The 18,736-nt window shown below is 42.4% G+C and overlaps 1 long non-coding RNA gene across 3 annotated transcripts in view; it reads left to right on the top strand.

The window, feature by feature from the left end:
• The first annotated feature begins 9,273 nt into the window (after positions 1-9,273).
• LOC112448748 (uncharacterized) overlaps positions 9,274-18,736 on the top strand; it is an 80,741-nt gene continuing 71,278 nt past the window's right edge. The window contains exon 1 of one of the 3 annotated variants that reach the window (XR_003037095.2): positions 9,274-9,484. This is a non-coding gene — a long non-coding RNA (uncharacterized lncRNA). The remainder of the gene's footprint in view (positions 9,485-18,736) is intronic. The other 2 variants (XR_009496370.1, XR_003037096.2) reach the window with 2 other exon arrangements.

Below are 18,736 nucleotides of genomic sequence, written 5' to 3'. Positions count from 1 at the left end.
GTGGAATCTAGAAAAATTGTACTGATGAACCTCTTTGCAGGGAAGGGACAGAGATGCAGACGTAGAGAACAGACTTGCGGACGCAGGTGGGGAAGGAGAGGGTGGGGTAAACTGGGAAATCAGCACTGACATATATGCACTGCCATGTAAAATAGATAACTGATAGGAAGCTGTTGTACAGCACAGGAAGCTCAGCTCAGTGCTCTGTGATAACCTAGAGGGTGGGATGCGGGTGGGAGGTGGGAAGGAGGCTCAAGAGGGAGGGGATATATGTATACATATAGCTGATTTACTTCATTGTACAGCACAAACACAAACATTATAAAGCAATCATATTCCAGTAAAACAAAAGCATAACTCCCTTCTTTAGCTACCAATCCCCTCCTGCCTCTTTGCCTCACCACTCCTAGCTTTTCATGGCCACACACCCTCTCTACTTGACAAAGGAGGGAGGTGAAAGATGCAGTTTCCAGTGGGTTTCCCCTGCCTTCATTCTGGGGGGTGGTGGTGGGGATAGGAGGGTAGATGACATCACATCCCTGTCTGCCTCCCCTCTGCCTGTGTCCTGGTGCTAAGGCAGGTGCCTGCAGCTGCAGGTGGGGCAGGGGAGGGGTCAGCTGCTGCATTGTCTGCACCCTGACCCAGGGCAGTGGAAACCTGTGGGTCCCTTTACCCGGGAGACAAGGGAGGTCAGTGTCTGCAGACTCATGTCTCAGCGGCGTGATGTGAGTTATACCCTTTCAGGGGAAAAGACACGGAGCTGGGTGGGGGGGTGCACAGTGCTCAGTACTGGCCTGAGTTGTTCACACCCAAGTCTTAGTGTTAGGGCTTCCCTGGTGGCTCAGTGGTAAAGAATCCACCTGCCAACGAAGGAGATGTGGGTTCCATCCCTGAGCCGGGAAGATCCCCTGGAAAAGGAAATGGCAACCCACTCTAGTATTCTTATCCAGGAAATCCCATGGACAGAGGAACCTGGCAGGCTACAGTTCATGGGGTCACAAAAGAGTCGACACAACTTAACGACTAAATAACAAGAACAAAGGTACAAGAAACCTACACTGTCATCCCCACGTCCAGTTCTCAGCTGACCCTTTGTCCTCCAAGCGTCACATTCTCATCCCCAAAAGAATGGGATAAAAGAAGATGCCTCCTCTAGCCAGAACGTGCAGACACAGTTTCAGAGATAAACACTTACTATGTTCAGCAATCAACTCTTGGGCTCATTTAACTGACATTCCTGAGTTTGGGGACCGCCTGGTGTAGGATTTTGGAACTCCTCCCATCCCCCACTCCCCAGCCAGCAATAGATTGAAACACCTGAATCATCTTATTTAAACCAGCTATCTGGCAACATTTATTGATGTTGTTTTGGCAAACGTTTTAAAAAACCCATTTTTTCAATGGGTTGAAAATCTCACTTAAATCCTCTCCCTGTAAGCTTCCCCTTCTTTCCCCACTGTTTCTGCTTCTTTTGCTCTTTCTGTTCCCTGGAGAAACAAAGACCCCTATTGATGCAAAATAAAAACCAGAATGAGCAACCTGTTGTCATATATTTCCCTGAGATTGAACAACAACAACAACAAAACAGTATTTTTTCCTTAGAAAACTGTTTTGGTTTAAAATAAAAACACTTCAAAAGGTACTTCACATTATATGTATATCTTCCATAAGGGGGAAAAAACCCCACATACAACACCCAATCTAGTGATTTTTCCCATCTTGTCCCTGTCGGACAAGATCTGTACTTAAATACTTTTCAAAAAAAGACAGGGCAAAAAAAGAAAGAAAGAAAAAGGAAACGAAAAGAAAAGAGAAGAAACCCTCTTCGAGCAGCAGGATTCTCCTGCTTAGACTGGGGCCAAGCTTCCTTGGGGTGGCGCAGAAGGCTCACCCCAGGCTTTGGGGCCAGGATGGCCCCCTTGGTCCCTGGACTTCAGCTGTTGTCCTCTGCATTCTGCTCGACCTGGGAGCCCAGGGGGCCCGCTTCCCCCGGGAATTTGCTCTTGGATCCTGCAACTGTCCCTCCTGTCTAACCTCTGCTGCTCTAAGTCCCAAGAAGGAGATGTGGAAAAGCGCCGCTTCTTTCCAGGCAGGCGGGTCCTGACTCGCCTAGTCATGCCCTCAGCGGCAGTTTTTGGTCCCTGGACTACCGAGACCTCGGCTTTGCGCAGCCAATTTCGAACACGGGAGGGGGTGGGGCCCCCGAGGTCCCCGCAGCTCCGGCGCGCCCCCTGTTCCCTGATCCCGGCGGTCAGGCGCGCGGGCATCTCTCCTCGGCGCGCGGGGCCGAGCGCGCAGCGGGGATGGAGCCGGAGGCTGTGTACCCCGCAGGCGCCGCGCGTCTGGATGCGGGCTGCCCACCCCCGACCCCAGGCAGTTGGCCGCTGTGGTGGTTCTTACTGGGGTTTAGTGCCACTGCCCACCGAAGATCTGCCGTAAAAAGAACTGAAGCACAAGGGACCAGGAACCAAAAGGCAGCCGGTGAACGTGGGCACAGGGGCTAGGGCGGCCCAGATAGGAAGAGGGCTGGGCCCCGCTCTGCGGGAGAGGGGCCGTGGCCCCGGCGGGGCGGGCAGCGGTGGCTTGGCCGGGAGATGCGCGACTGCAGAGCTTCTAGGAGGAGGCGATACTGTGGGCAGCAGGGTACCACTCCAGCCTCGCCTCTGGAGCCACTAGCTTTCTGCTTCTTAGTGTTTGTCCGGGACGTGTGTTGCTGCGGTTCTGTCCCCGTGAGAGTGTTTCCCAGAGAAGCGAGGGAGGCTGGCCCCAGATGCCACACTCTTCACTTTTCCTCCTGGAAACGAGGAAACCAGCCCAACTCACTCCCCGCGCGGTCCCCCGCCCGCGCCTGTGGCCTGCTCCATTGAAAGGGCCTTCTCTAAAACTGCAAAGAAAGAGCCTAGCTTCAGAGAAACCGGGCAGAGGCTCAAGGGGAAGGGACAAAAAGGACCATCTCTGTCGTCCCCTCTTAGATGTACACAAAAGGCTATGCTTGGATTCTTAGGTCTGTGAAACGCTGTTTGAATTGAAACACAATACCCGCCTCACAGGGCGTGCATGGGAAGTGGTTTCAGGCTCGCGATAACTTAGGGTAATTCATTTTATTTTATAAACATCATTAACTCATGCTATGATGCAAAAATATTTGACATTTTTCTTTTGCACTTTTCTAAAAGGCGGATTCTGGAAGTCATTGTATTTATTAGCAGGTGATTCAAAATTGTGCACCAGAAGGAAAACCGACTTGAAGTTCAAGAAAAAAAAAATGCAGTTTCCATTTTCACTTTGAAACTCTTCTCAACACAATGTTTTCAAATGGCGAGTAGGTTTATTCCTGTAGTAGGATGTAAAATTAGTATTGAAAAGAAAAAAGACTTTATATTTCAAGATGCTATTTGTGTAAAACATATATTCAAAGATATCAATTGTCTGTATTTCAACGACATTTAAGAACTCTAAGTACTCCAGAATTGTAAATTATTCCTCAAGCAGAACTAAAGATACTTTCATGATTGCAAAATAATGCGAATTAAACTTCTTAAAAAAGATCAAGTCTCATCTTTGAAGTGTGTCTTGTTCTATGATTTTGTCTAAGCTACCAAAGCTTTCTTGACAAAATAGAAAGATTAATTTGGTTGTGGCAGTTTTTCTGTCTTGCTATTTTAGCAGATGGCTGTCTGTTAAGCTTAGCGTCAAATGTGTAAAGCTTTTTTTTTTTTTAAATCATGGTCTTAAATTGAGGCACATTGTGTGTGTTCTTAAAGTTGTGATGGCTTTTTTTTTTTTGGTGGGAGGGGCAGTGTTTCTTTTTAATTTTTAGATTTCTCTAAGTCTCTTGAATTTCACTGTTCTTGTAGCTCTGAGCTTGTAAATCTGCACTTGATCTGGGCCCAAACATATTTTGATTGTAAATAAAAAGTCTTCTTTTATGAGGATGTTCACTTCACAGCTTGAGCAGTGTAATTTTTATACAGGTCTCAGCAATCAATAAAAAAGCCACAGGAGGAATGATTTATCTTGTTGGTTACAGAGACTGTCACCGAGAGAAATTGTAAAAGATCAATTTACACAACCTGGTGTGAGAATGTTATTGATATAACACGGTTGATCAGTTTCTGGTTGTCTATGCACGGACACTGCAGAGGGGGCACCTCCCCACGACAGGCCAGCTCACCAAGGTCTTAATAGACTCCTGCTCCATAAAAGGACACAGAGCCAATGGCCCCGAAGATGGCCGGGTGGCTCAGGGCTCAGGGGACCAGCCCTGGCTGTGCTCACATCCTGCATTAAGGGGTGTCACGCTTGCTCCTCTTCCTCCTCCTCTTCCATCTCCTCCCTTTCCCCTCTTTTCCCCTCTCCCTTTTCCCCTCCTACTGTGAGAACCAGTTCACTTGGAGACCCCCTGTCTTAATTACAAAGAGCCCTTTTAACCACAGGTCACAGGACTTGGCTCTCTTGACAGGAAATAAGGAAAGAAGTTACCTTCCTGGAAAAAAAAAAAAATTAAAACTTCCACTTCTCAAATTAGTTAAATGAAGCTTATCAACGGTTGAGCCTTTGACAGTTGGCTAATTGCAGTTGGTACATTAACTATGTTTTAACCAGAGCTGCTTGGGATGTAAGAAAATAAAAAAATAAAGAAAGCCTAGGCTCTTACAGTGAACGGAGAACTGCTCCAACAGTGAAAAAAAATTTTTTAAACACACTGAAGCTTGGTCTTAATTGCTAGAAATACTTCAATACAAAACGGAGTCCTAGGCCTCTAGTAACTTCAATTAAATAGATTTAAAAACATTAACATTTAAAAAAATGACACAAACTGTTTCTTTATATCTGAGTCCTCTCTCTTTTAGTTCTACCTTCAAAATATTCTCTGCTTAAACTTTTATATTAAATATACTGCAGAAAATCTACCTAGTGAATGTCTGGTTCCAAGTCTGTGAGCACCATTCTCAAATACTGAACTTTTAAAAATGAAGATAAACCTTAGTTGAACTGGTTTATTTTCTGACTTGTATTTCTTTAATATTATTACAGAAAATGAAATACAAAATAACAGAAAACACCCACTCTAGTGGTTTCCTTACTGAAAAACTGTTATAAGGTGAACAGAAAAAAAAAAAATTTAAAAATATAATAGTGTTTTTGTGTATTTAATTTGCTACTTACACAAATAGTTAATGCCAGAATGGTCATTTTAATGTGTCCTGAGTTATGGGAATATAAAAGAATGAAAAGTCTAAGAAGAGAAATTATTTCATATTTCTACCTTTGACTTTTAGCTGTGACTTCAGTAATATTCTCACGCTGTTTTGCTTTCTAACAGATTCATTTTTTATATCTCTCTCCATGTGTGTATATATGTATATCACATACCCATATATATATATTTATATATATATAATATTTGAAGCCTGACTTTGCTTTTTTCATTTCTTCAGAACACACATGCACACACACCTTTCACTCGGAAAGCAGATGAATCCCATACTTTCTGAACACCTATTTAAAAGGTAAGAATCAACTAGTTCTACTCATTCTCTTAGATTGAATTTTAATTGCTGAATGTCCAATTAGTATTTATTTGCTTTTGTTTACAGAAGAGTGAATAAATGTGATGCTGCTTTCATATTCCTGTATATTAAAGTTCCCTAACAGCTCTCATTGTCTTTTCATTAGCTAAAATTAGTCCTCAAGTCTCTTACCACATTCATTAGAAATTCAGCACAAACAAAAGACCGCTCACAAAAATATGCTTTCCCTTCATTTCTCCTGCATGCTCCTTCCTGGCACAAAGATATTCCTATCTCAGTATCAGTGAGGCCTGAGATCTGGCATCAAACAACTCTGCTTATTTTCTCTTCGGAACTATAACTGAGTCAGCTCTCCTATGACGTAGCTGGTAAGGAGCCCCTGATCTACAGGGGGACCCGTGTTCCCCTCCAGAGCTGAAAACAGCTCCTCAATTTCTTCCCATCTGGAGAAGACAATCTCGTTCACATCTTCAACCCAGGTCTTCTGTTTTGTTTTTTAAAGCAGTTTTTACTCCTGCTGAGCTTCTCATTGCCTGAGGCCCTGCAGTGGTCTAGCACTGACTGTTCTCTGCCCTGGTCCGCCTCCCACCTCCACCCCCCTCACCAGATCAGCCCCACCCTGGCAGGCTTCCTACAGATCCAAGTTAAAATACAATTTCCTGCTTTTGATAAGCAGACACTATCCAGCCAGAACAAAACAGAACACTCTGATACAATTGTCTCCCAGCCAACCGGGCCACCAGCTCCCACCCTTCAAATCTCCCCTCTTGGATGCCAAGGAGGAAATGCAATTTCTGATCTCTATTCCTGTATTTTTCACCAGACTCTCCAGAAACATATTGACAGGGTCTGTCCATGCAAATCAGTCAGAGAGCTGAGGCCAAGAGCTCAAGCATGGGCATGTCATAGACCATCCAATCCACCCTAATAATTTGAACATGTATGGATACGTACAATCTTAAGTAGGCAAATAATCAGAAGAACTCTAGCTCAGCAGCTCCAAAAATGTATTTTTGGACCAGACATCATTTTCTATTAGAGTGAGGGTGTCAAACTGCCTACAAACGTGGCCTGACTTTTTGCCAAATGACTTTCCCTTGGAGCGATCCAACTGTGTCTCTCTCCGGAAGATGGTCAGTTCTCGTTCAAGGATCGTTCACATTATTCGCTGCCCTCTACTGTCCTTGGGGGACCTAGTGTATACAGCAGGACAGTTGGGAGGGAGCTGAGGGATGTGTGTTACTCAGCATGTTTCCTCCACAAGCAAAGTGCTCTGGGTGCCCCAAAGTAGAATGTAGAACGAGGACTCTCATGTGAATGAGTTTATGAATGGGTTGGCAAGAAAGTATACTTGATGATAAAGGGTCAGTATGAGACTGGATTGAACTGATTCAATGTTTTCCAGGGGAGTGTGATGTCAACAGTGTTTGGAATTATCAGGAAAGTTTTCCCAGGTAGAAGTGATTTGGATTGAAGAAACAAAGAATAGAGAAGATTAGAGGTGAAGAAAGAGAAGAAGAGATGGTGTTGGAAGCAGAAATGAGTTCAACATGGCCGTGAGTCCCTATTATTAGAGTCCATATTATTGTGGAGCCCTTATTATGATGGAGACCTTATTAATATGATGCCTATTTTATGGTGGCCCATATTGTGATTGAATCCGTATTATGGTGGGGTCCATATCACCTATTGGGTCATGATGAGAAGCAGGCTGGAAAGACAGAAATTGTAGGTATATCAGATGTTTAATAAATGGCCAGTGACTAAGTAAATGAGCTCAGATTCCACATGGTACAATGTGAATGGATGGATCTGGTAGTAGCCTGACTTAACAAAAGAGACCTTTTCAAGATACTGTTTAGCCATGGGTGGATTTGCTGTCTGCTGGGGTGTGTGTGGGGGGCGGGGGAGGGGGCTTGAGGGATGGAACTGAAAAGGCAACAATTGCACGAATCCAGCAAGAGGGGATGGGAACCCGAATGCGAATGACAGGAGGAGTGAGGAGAAAGAGATGGGTTCTAGAAACTTCAGAGGCAGAATGAGCCTGGTACTCCCTAGACAGTACACTGGATCAGTGACAGACTGATGTCATTGGTCTGATACTGGGATTAAGGAATGAATCCAAGAGGGCACGAGATTTGAAGACTAGGATCACAGTTGTGTCCTCGGAGGGGACAGACTTCCTGATTTGGTTGGGGAACATACCCACAGTCTGGGACATGGATTGGGAAGGAATTGTAGCCATTTTCAGCAAAATACCCAACAGGAAGTTAAGCATTGACTGAACCTTGGTTGAAAAACTAGGACAGATGATACCCATGTGGAGTCACAAAGATTTTATTTTAATGGGTAAATTCAACAAGCCATGAAGGTAAATTCAACAAGCCATGCATTTATTCTGGGTTTCAGAGGGAAAGGGATATATTTAGTGGCATACTTTTCATGTTTAATTATAAACATAGTGTATGTAAATTAAAGGGGCAGAGACATAGCATACAAATAGAATGTGTCATTTAAAATAAGTAAAATGAAATCTTTTGAGACCAAATTCTTTGTATGACGTTGTTGAAAGTAAGGAACTCATTCTGTTCTAGCACATTTATTTTTTTAAACTGTAAAGATGTGTGCACAGACAAACGTGAAAAAACCTGCCTCTCTTCCCAGTAAACAAAGTTCCACATCATACGAGGTCTCCACATGGAACTCACGTTTCACAACCAGGAGTTTGTGAACACTGAAAAAAAAATCTTTTGAGGAAAAAAGGAGTTGTTGAGTGAGTGATTGATGTAATAAAAGCAGGACTTGGGGTCAAATGATCAGGCAACAAATTTCAAGCATGTAACTGGGCACCAGGGTGCTTGTCAAAGGCTGGCTTGTTTCGGAGAGCTAGGAAGATTTTCCTCAAATAGTACCTTTAATTTGATCTTTGCCAGAATTAGCTATGAAAATAAAGAAAATAAGCTCTATATGTAACAAACATTCGAATGACAAAGAATTTAGCTATTGATAGCATTGTCAGCTCAATTATGAAATTATTTTTCAATCACGTGAAGGATACTTTAATTGACTTGAATTGGCGTGGCACAAAACAGCCACAAGAGATGTCGTCTGAGCAAACTGAGAGCTGAGCATAAACTAGTTACAAACATTGACTTTGGAACCCCTTGCAAAACCCATGTATAACATCGTAAGTGGTGGTTTGCTCCTTTCTAGAAGGTTTGATCTGGTTTTGGGTGACAGAACTTTAAATCATTTCTGAATTAATGCTGGGGAAACTAAGGCTATGGTAGGCCTGCTCTAGTGGATATGAGTACCAGAATAAGGAAACAAGGAAAGAACAATTTATCCGTGACAAGTGTTTCGGACTCACGGAAAATTCTGACAATGGATGAGGACATTGACTTACGGATATTGACAATGCCTTTTTAAAAAAGGATTGTTTTTTTTGATGTGGACCATTTTTAAAGTCTTGATTGAATTTGTTGCAATATTGCTTCTGTTTTATGTTTTGATTTTTTGGCCTCAAGGGATGTGGGATCTTAGCTCTCCCACCAGGGATGGAACCCATACCCCCTGTTTAGAAGGTGAAGTCCTAGCCACTGGACTGCCAGGGAAGTCCCCAAAGTGCTTTCATATGACTAATCTAGAGCTTATTCTAAGTGTGAGAAAACTAGGTCATACGAGTATCTGAAGAATCTTCATAATCAAAAACTGAAATCATGTGAATCCACAGAACGCTGGTGTCCTCAAAGAGGAACAAATACGTTTTGATTCATCAGTTTAATGGAACCAACTGTCCCTGCTTAACGTGGATTTTTAGTACATTGGGAGTAGCGGAAGTGTCCCAGACTTAAGGAGGACTTTTGAGAAACTAGCCCTTGGGTTGTCTAGAGGCAGCTTCTTTAGAGTCAAGAACAAGACCAGGAACCCTCTCAACACTGCTAGTGGAGGTAAGGCAACAAGACAGATGTGGCCAAAGAGAGAACAGGAAACAAGAAGTGACAAAAATATTAACTTGGGCTTATCATCTTGGGCACACTTTTATTTGGATCAGATAGGACGATCTACTCACACTGGATTTATTTTCATCATGAGATTTTAGTGAGCGGTGGCATTGGTCCTTTATTATTGTGGAGAAATATGTGTAACATAAAATGTACCAGTTAAATCAGGTTTAAATATACAGCTCAGTGCCATTAAAGATGTTCACATTGTTGTATAACCACCACCACAATCCAGCTGAGAACCACTTTCTTTCCAGATTGAAACTGTCTGTTAAACACTCTCCGTGTCCCTTCCTGCAACCCCTAGCACCTACCCTTCTATTTTCTGTCTCCGTGGATTTAACTACCACGGGTACTTCATAGAAGTGGAATCATACAATATTTATCCTTTTGTGACTGACTTATTTCACTTAACACAATGGTCTTCAGGGTTCATCCATGTTGTAACACATGTCAGAATTTTCTTCCTTTTTAAGACTGAAAAATACTCCACGCTGTGGAACACATACTGTTCATTTATTCACCTTTCAACAGACTTTGGGTTGTTTTAACCTTTTGGTTCTGGTCAGTAATGTTGCTGAAATGAGTGAAAGTGTTACTTGCTCGGTCATGTCTGACTCTTGGTGACCCCATGGACAGTAGCCTGCCAGGCTCTTCCGTCCATAGGATTCTCCAGGCAAGAGTACTGGAGTGGGTTGCCATGCCCTCCTTCAGGGGAACATCCTGACCCAGAGATGGAACCTGTGTCTCATTTTTTCTTCACTGGCAGGTGGGTTTTTTACTGCTAGTGCCACCTGGGAAGCCTATATCTATATATTTATTTATTTGACTGTACTGAGTCTTGAAGCTTCCCTGGGGGCTCAGGTGGTAAGTCTGCCTGCAATGCGGAAGACTCGGGTTCAGTCCCTGGGTTGGGAAGATCCTCTAGAGAAGGAAATGGCACCCCACTCCAGTATTCTTGCCTGGAAAATCCCATGGACAGAGGAGCCTGGTGGGCTGCAGTCCACGGGGTTGCAAAGAGTCAGACATGAGTGAGCAACGAACACCTCCACTGCACCGAGTCTTACTGTGGAATGTGGGATCTAATTCCCTGACTAGGGATTGAACCTGGAGCCCTTTGCATTGGAAATGCAGTTTTAGACACAGACCACCAGCGAAGTCCCTTATTTAGGTGTATTGTTTTCTTTGCATGATTCTGTACCAATTCCCAATATTCTTTCAGTCAAGTGACCACAAAGTCGAGCTGAAGCATGAGCTCACTATCAAAAGTCAGTGTATTTTGCCACAGAACAAGAAACTTTCTTCCATTTTTTTGGTCCCAACTGTATCTTTATCCAGGAACCCTGGGAATCTAGCCATTCTGACCAGCCTGGGTGCCTGGTGCATGAGGAATTCAATACGTTACTTGGAAGAGAATGTGCTGGTCCAAGAAATGATGGAGAGGAGGCAGAGGGAAGGGGTAGAATCTGATGGGGAAGCAAAAACATTTGTGGAGAGCTTTGAAAAACAGAATCCGAAGCCCCCAGGGAGAGACCTCTGTCCCTGCTTCTGATGTTTGAGTCAGGGTTAAGACTTTCCAAAAATGAAGACTTTAAATCATCTATCATATGAAAAAGGGCAAATTTGGTTCATAAAGAACATATAAAGATCAGATATAATCCTTTGTCTCACAAGTCCACAGTGTAATAACTAAACGTCCACATCCAATTGAGGTCTTGCTAGGCATACTGGGTCACAGAAAACTAGTTTCCATGTAAATTCTTAACACAACATTTAACAAGTACAGATAAAAATCTACTTCCTTGAGTTGTGTAATTGAAGCACATCTTAGGTAACAATAGAGATGAATTTTTAAAATTTCAGTTTCTTCATCATAAAGAAAGGTTGTGTTTTTGAATACTTATGAATGATATTGATAATACTGTTATAAATGTAAATCTTTTGTTATTGTTTGTGCATTTTTTTCAACATGGAGAACCATATTGGAGAACTTTTGCCAAGCTATGCCTTTTATCACCAAAGAGAAATAGTCAATACAATTATTTAATAAGTGTATTTATACCAAATGTTTAAGAAAATAGTTGAAGGACTTCCCTGGTGGTCTAATGATTAAGACTTTGACTTCCAAGGCAGGGCGTGTGGGTTCGACTCCCCATTGGTGAACTAAGATCTCACATGCCTCGTGGCCAAAAAAATCAAACCATGAAACAGAAGTAATATTATAACAAATTCAGTTGAAGACTTTAAAAATGGTTCACATCAAAAAAAATCTTAAAATAATAGTTGAAATAGTACCTTGCTATTTTCTCTATGAAACTTGAGAATTGCATTAAATATGGCAGATAAGAATGATAGCTCTTATGTAAAAAGAAATGCATGACATTAATGGGAAATGCTGATTCCGTTTGTTTATTTTAATAGCACAAACATTTAAACCTTATTTCTAAAGATAAGAGAGGAAGAGAGTTAAGAGAGAGATTTGGGGGATGGGAAATTGAGGAGGCTACCAAAAATCTTTCACTTCCAATAGGTCTTAATGTTTAAAATCTCTGAAGTTTCCTTGTGTGTTATGAAAAGCTACCAATTTATCTTTTTCCATTTTCCCAAAGGAGGTTGACCCAAATCCAACAGCAGCAGTTGAAAAATTTCTTGCAGCTTTATCAAATGGCCCCTACAGAGCCCAGCTTAAAATTAAAAGCTCCTCTTACCAGAGGGAATATATGTGACTCTAATAACTGAAATGTGTTTTTACTTTCTATTACAGAGGTCAAAAGGTTTCTAAACAAACTGAATTTATCAATTATTTAGAGTTGATTTCGTCTGAAGTGGTATTTCTGGGATATTATTTGGGGGATAAATTCAATGTTCTAGAGCCAACAGCAGTATTTTATTCATAACAAATTTCCACGAAACTGAATTTGCTGGGGCAACTTAATTTCCACTATCGTGTTTGCACTGTAGAAATATCAACCGAGGTGTTATAGGGCCTAACTAGTGGGCTTTTCAAAGGAAAAATTCCATCTAAACACGTTTATTCAGCACCTCCCTGCTCTCTGTTTATTGCTTAAGAAATGAACTAACCTCTCTATCTACTGGGATTAAATATATATATATATACACATATATATTTAGGCCCTGAAACAGTCTTCAGAACAACAGAGATATATTAAAAGTTAAAAACAATATCTTAAGTGACATTGTCATTCTAGCGGCCAAAGAAAATGAGATTGTTGTCAAGATTTTGATTAGAGTTTTTCTTTTTTTTAAATGAAGGAGATCCAGGTCTGTGTGCTTACATGCACATGCCAACAAACGTGTGTGTGTGTGCATGTGTGTGTGTGTGTGTGCGCGTGTACGTACTTGGGGTGGGCCATGTCTCTCTGCAAAAATTCTCCTGGGATCTTGATGGACCACTTGGTGTAGAGCTCTATGTTATAGAATTCAATGACAGTTTATAGAGCATCTCCTCTAGATTCTTAACACAGTGCATCGCCCATGTAAATATTATGTTTATTATATACTAACTAAACATATATTGGGTTTCTGCCTAAAGCCTGCCATTTGGTGTATGCAGAAAACATTATAGAACAGTTCATAAATTCATTTGAAGCTGTGTTAAATGAAAGCAGCCATCCAGAAGCTGAAATTTTTTCATCTTTAAAATAGCAGCTTTCCCAGCTCACAAGCAGTAGGTTTATTTACGCCGGTGAATGCAGTGCCCCAAAGAAACCTAGGAGCAAGGCTGTGCGTCCTGTTTTCATGAAAGCCAAAGATTTAGTGAGAGTTCCCTTATCAGTATGGGCCTTTATTTTATTGTTTTTAGTATTATAATTATTTATTTTATTTTTGTGGGCAAATTTAGGGAGAAGGGGGGAAAAAAAGCTTTTCCTTTCCTGATCCTTATTAGCCTGTTCAAGATGGAAATAAGAGCAATTAAGTTTTCCAGACATGCACTGATAAAGATAAATGAGAAATGAAGGCAGGAAGAAGGATGGGCATGCACAGGCCAGCCATTATACCTCTCCGGGAACTGGAGGGCTGGGGGGCTAGTTGGAGGCAGAACAGCTTGCACCTCTGAATGGCTGGCTGGCATCCAGCTGGTACTCTCGGAGACCCCCAAAAGCTACAGGCCACCCTTCTGGGGGTGTTGTCTGCAGAGGTAAGCTGCGAGCTTTTCGAATATGAAGACGGACAGAACTGGTCCCCATGTGGAGACTGACTGGGGGGTTTGAACCCTTACCTGGGCACCTCATTCCTGGAACTGGTTCACGGTAGGTTTGGCTGAATTCAACTCCAAACATAACATTTGGGATTTTCACTGGTTCACTGCGCTGACAATTCCAGCCCCACAGAAATAGTAGACTAGTGTTCTCTGTCCATGTTGCCATTTTTAATCAGCACATCTTGAAGTGCTTATTAAAGTGCCTTTGATTGTAAGCAAAGTTTGGAGGCCAACACTGCGTGAAAAAGGAATTGGGTGGTTTTGGTTAACAGTCTTCACAGGAATGCTGGGGTTGTGGATGTTGTTGTTGTTTAGTCGCTCAGTTGTGTCCGACTCTTTGTGATCCCATGGACTGTAGCCCGCCAGGCTCCTCTGTCCATGGGATTCTCCAGGCAAGAATATTGGAGTGAGTTGCCATTTCCTTCTCCAGGGGATCTTCCCAACCCAGGGGTCAAACCCGCATCTTCTGCATTGGCAGGCAGATTCTTTACCACTGAGCCACCAGGGAACCAAATCAATAACCAATATCTTTTGCTCCTTGAGCAAGGGCTTCTGCCTGTTGGGTTCACTAACTTATCTCAAGCACCTGGAGCAGAGGTGGATACACAGTACGTGCTCAACCAACAGCACAGCGACGGAAGGGTCCAATTCCTTGTTTGAACAGTGATTTTCAACCTCAAAGCTATGAGTGTCGCTTTCTCCAGTGTTCACCTTTGCTCTGGGAATTGGGAACTGAGCACTTCTGGTTCAGACTTCAGAAGAACTGAGCCTTTACTCTTTGTACGGAAAAAGGGAACTTAACCCTATGTGGGTAGATCTCTTCTGACCCTGTTTGTGGAAAGTCATTTCTAAAGAGGCACAGGGGCCATCGGTTACTGGCGTATCAGGTCAGTATCTGATAAATTCTCCTATGTGGAGAACTGAGTGGTAACAAAGGGGAAAACTTCAGCTCTTTCTTTTCTGGTTGCTAACTTTTTTAAGAATGGACATTTGCAACTGCTCAGATATGCAACTTGGAGTCTCATGGGGGTGGTTCCTTGTGAGGTTATAGCAACTGGGTTCCTAAAAATATTTACTACAACTCAGAGATTCCAGAATTTTTACTTTTTTTTCCACTGATGCTCCTCCCACACATCATTTGAATGCTCTGGTAGAGTAAAATTCATCCTGAGAACTGCAGACTCCAAGTCCTCAATGAGCTAATTAGGAAATAAAGACTGCACTCTTTCATATACAAAATAGATAAACAAGTTCTTACTTATAGCAGGGGGACCATAATCAATATCTTGCAATAACCTATAATGGGAAAAGAATCAGACTGTGTGTTAGCTGCTCAGTCTTGTCTGACTCTTTGTGACCCCATGGACTGTCACCTGCCAGGCTCCTCTGTCCATGGGGATTCTCTAAGCAAGGATACTGGAGTGGATTGGTAGCCTATCGCATCTCCAGGGGATCTTCCCAACCCAGAAATTGAACCGGGGTCTCCTGCATTGAGGCGGATTCTTAACCAGCTGAATCACTTTGCTGTATTACCTAAAACATTGTAAACCAACTTATAGTCAATAAAATTATGTAAAATAATTATCCTCCAATTAAAAATAAATTAAAAAAAGATTCCCATAAGGCCAAAATCAAAGAAAGTTCTAGGAAAATCCATTTTAGGGTTCTCACAAAAATAACTCAAGAATTCTAAATAAAGTAATAGCAAAGAAAAAGAATAAAATAATTAAAATGGAAAAAGTTACAAAAGGCTTTTTAAAAAAAGAAATACACCCTTTTAAAGCCAGGAAGAGTATCCAGGGGCTAGATCTGAATGCTCTTAAGATGCCACATGACTTTGGGTCCTTCCCTGTCCCAGTCTAAGGGTCTGCAGTGCCTACACTCCTGAGTGTTCGATTTTTGAGACATGAACAAAGATTGCGAATGGAATGATTGTTTTATCCTCCACAGCTCTTGCAACTGTGGTCCACGACTGTGAACAGGGTGTGGGCATGCGGGGTGCAGGCCATACCAGTGCTTTCAAAGTCTCAGTAGAAGAACAATTTATCTGAGCAACCTATGCCTTTTTTGCTGCTTTAATAGGAAACACTACATCCCAAACAAGGATGACCAAGGTGGGTGGGTGAGGACCCATCTTGGCTTCTGAACCTGCTGGCCATGTGACTGCAGGACAAACAGAGGGAAGGCATGGCCCCCACCTATGATTCCCTGCTCACCAGGTCTGTCCTCAGGGGAGGACTCAGAATATTGAATATATTAACTATTGTTACTACGTAGACAGTTACTATACAGTTGCAGCTATAGGCGCATCTGGTTAAAATCCCCATGTTGTCCCACTTCTTGTCCTAACAACTCCTATGGAATTGTCAGTCCTCCTCTGGTAGACACAGCAAATAGAACTAGAACCTGAAAACTGGAGGTTTTCATAAATTCTCACCTGCTCGCTCAGTTAATCCTTCTTTTCAGTCTTGATTGTAGGTACAGAGAGACTGGACCCTGGACAATGTCATTTGTCAAGGTGGAAAAAATGAAAAGACATGGGAATTCATTGTTAAGCAATGTGAGGGTAACTAGACAAGGCAGTGTGTGAAGACAAAATTGAGATGTCAGCTTTTGGAGTGATGCTAATTATTTTTATTATTACTCTTATTATGATTTTCCATGGAAAGAACAGTGTTCCTAAGTATGGGGGAGAAAGTCAAAGATTTGCGGTCATTGGGTTTAAAAATTATCTTTAGTTATCTAATCAGTAAATAGTTAATTAGCATATTTATGCCCCAGCATGAAGAACACATGCCCCCTCACCCCAGCCCCCGTAACACACACTTGCAGACACACAGATCTACTGTCAGGACAAATATATTGTCCCACCATTATATATAAAGAGGTTCTCGGAAACATACACAGCCTGTGAACCTGTAAAGTGCTGACATGACAGCCCCTGTCAATGTGAATTCTTACTCTTTATTTTTGTTCTCAGATCCAGTTTACGAAACATGTCCCCGATATTTATAACATGGGAAGACGCTTGCTTTAATGGAGATCTTATGCTGAATTCCTAACAGTTTGTAAAAGTTGTTCAGTGAGTGTTTTGGTGTCTTTGGATTGCACTTTCTACTGATAAATATTTTACCCAGTTGTCATGATTATCTTAATGTGGAGACAAGGAGATACTAGATTAATCCAAGTGTTTTTGGAGACAAGCTGATATCGTCTAGAGAGGTGTTGATTTTATTTGCAACACAGAACCTGTAAGCCATTCAGTTTTCTAAGACTTCCATAGTGGAAATAATAAGTACACAGACACCAGCCAAAACTTCCTATGCCGTTGTGCTTTGCATGTTTTTAAAAGTGGTAGGAATTCTGAGAGAGTATAGCTTTGTCTTTCCTTTTTATCAATTATTTAGAAAAAATACCCCCAGGTTGGATGCTATGGACTCAATGTTTGTGTCCCACCCCAAATTTATATGTTGAAGGCTTGTTTGTTGTTTTAGTCACTCAGTTGTGTCTGACTCTTTGTGACCCTGTGGACCGTAGCCGCCAGGCTCCTCTGTCCATGGGATTTCCCAGGGAAGAATACTGGAGTGAGTTGCCATTTCCTTCTCCAATGGTTTTTCCAGTAGTCAGGTATGGATGTGAGAGCTGGACCATAAAGAAGGCTGAGCACCAAAGAATTGATGCTTTTGAATTGTGGTGCTGGAGATCAAACTAGTCAATCCTAAAGGAAATCTATCCTGAATATTCATTCAAAGACTGATGCTGAAGCTGAAACTCCAATACTTTGGCCACCTGATGCAAAGAGCTGACTCATTGGAAAAGAGCCTGATGCTGGGAAAGATTGAGGGCAGGAAAAGGGGAAAGCAGAGGGTGAGATGGTTGGATGGCATCACTGATTCAATGGACATGATTTTGAACAAACCCCAGGAGAGAGTAAAGGACAGGGGAGCCTGGGGTGCTGCAGTCCATGGGGTTGCAAAGAGTTGGACACAATTTAGTGACTGAACAACAGAAACAACAAGCCTTAATGTGATGGCATTTGGAAGTGGGGCCTTGGGAAGGTGACTGGCTCCTGAATGTGCAGCCCTCATGATGGAATTAGGATTAGTAGGCTCAAACTACTGCATTTAGAGGGCGTCCCTGATAGCTCAGCTGGTAAAGAATCCACCTGCAATGCAGGAGACCCCAGTTTGATTCCTGGGTCAGTAAGATCCTCTGGAGAAGGGATAGGCTACCCACTCCAGAATTCTTGGGCTTCCCTTGTGGCTCAGCTGGTAGAGAATCTGCCTGCAATGCGGGAGACCTGGGTTTGATCCCTGGGTTGGGAAAATCTCTGGAGAAGGGAAAGTCTACCCACTCTAGTATTCTTGCCTGGGAAATCCCATGGACAGAGGAGCCTGGTGGGCTACAGTCCATGGGGTTGCAAAAAGTCTGACATGACTGAGTGACTAAACACATTGTATTTAGAATGGATAACTAACCTGATCCTACTGTGTAACCCAGGGAACTATATCCAGTCTCATGGGATGAATCAAAATGGAAAAGAATACTAAAATAGAATACACACATACACACACAAATTGGGAAAGGAGTACATCAAGGCTGTATATTGTCACTCTATTTATTTAACTTATATGCAGAGTACATCATGCGAAATGCTGGGCTGGATGAAGCACAAGCTGGAATCAAGATTGCCAGGAGAAATATCAATAAGCTCAGATACGCAGATGACACCCCCCTTATGGCAAAAAGCAAAAAAGAACTAAGGAGCCTCTTGATGAAAATGAAAGAGGAGAGTGAAAAAGTTGGCTTAAAACTTAGCATTCAGACCATGAGGTATCATCTCACATTGGTCAGAACAGCTATTATCAAAAAGTCTACAAACGATAAACGCTGGAAAGGGTGTGGAGAAAAGGGAGCCCTCTTACACTGTTGGTGGGAATGCAAACCAGTACAGCCACTATGGAGAACAGTGTGGA

The sequence above is a fragment of the Bos taurus genome, chromosome 11 (genome assembly GCF_002263795.3).
Source record: "Bos taurus isolate L1 Dominette 01449 registration number 42190680 breed Hereford chromosome 11, ARS-UCD2.0, whole genome shotgun sequence".
Lineage (NCBI taxonomy): Eukaryota > Metazoa > Chordata > Mammalia > Artiodactyla > Bovidae > Bos > Bos taurus.
The sequence above is the reverse complement of the archived record's forward strand: the minus strand, read 5'-3'. Positions and strand labels throughout refer to the sequence as shown.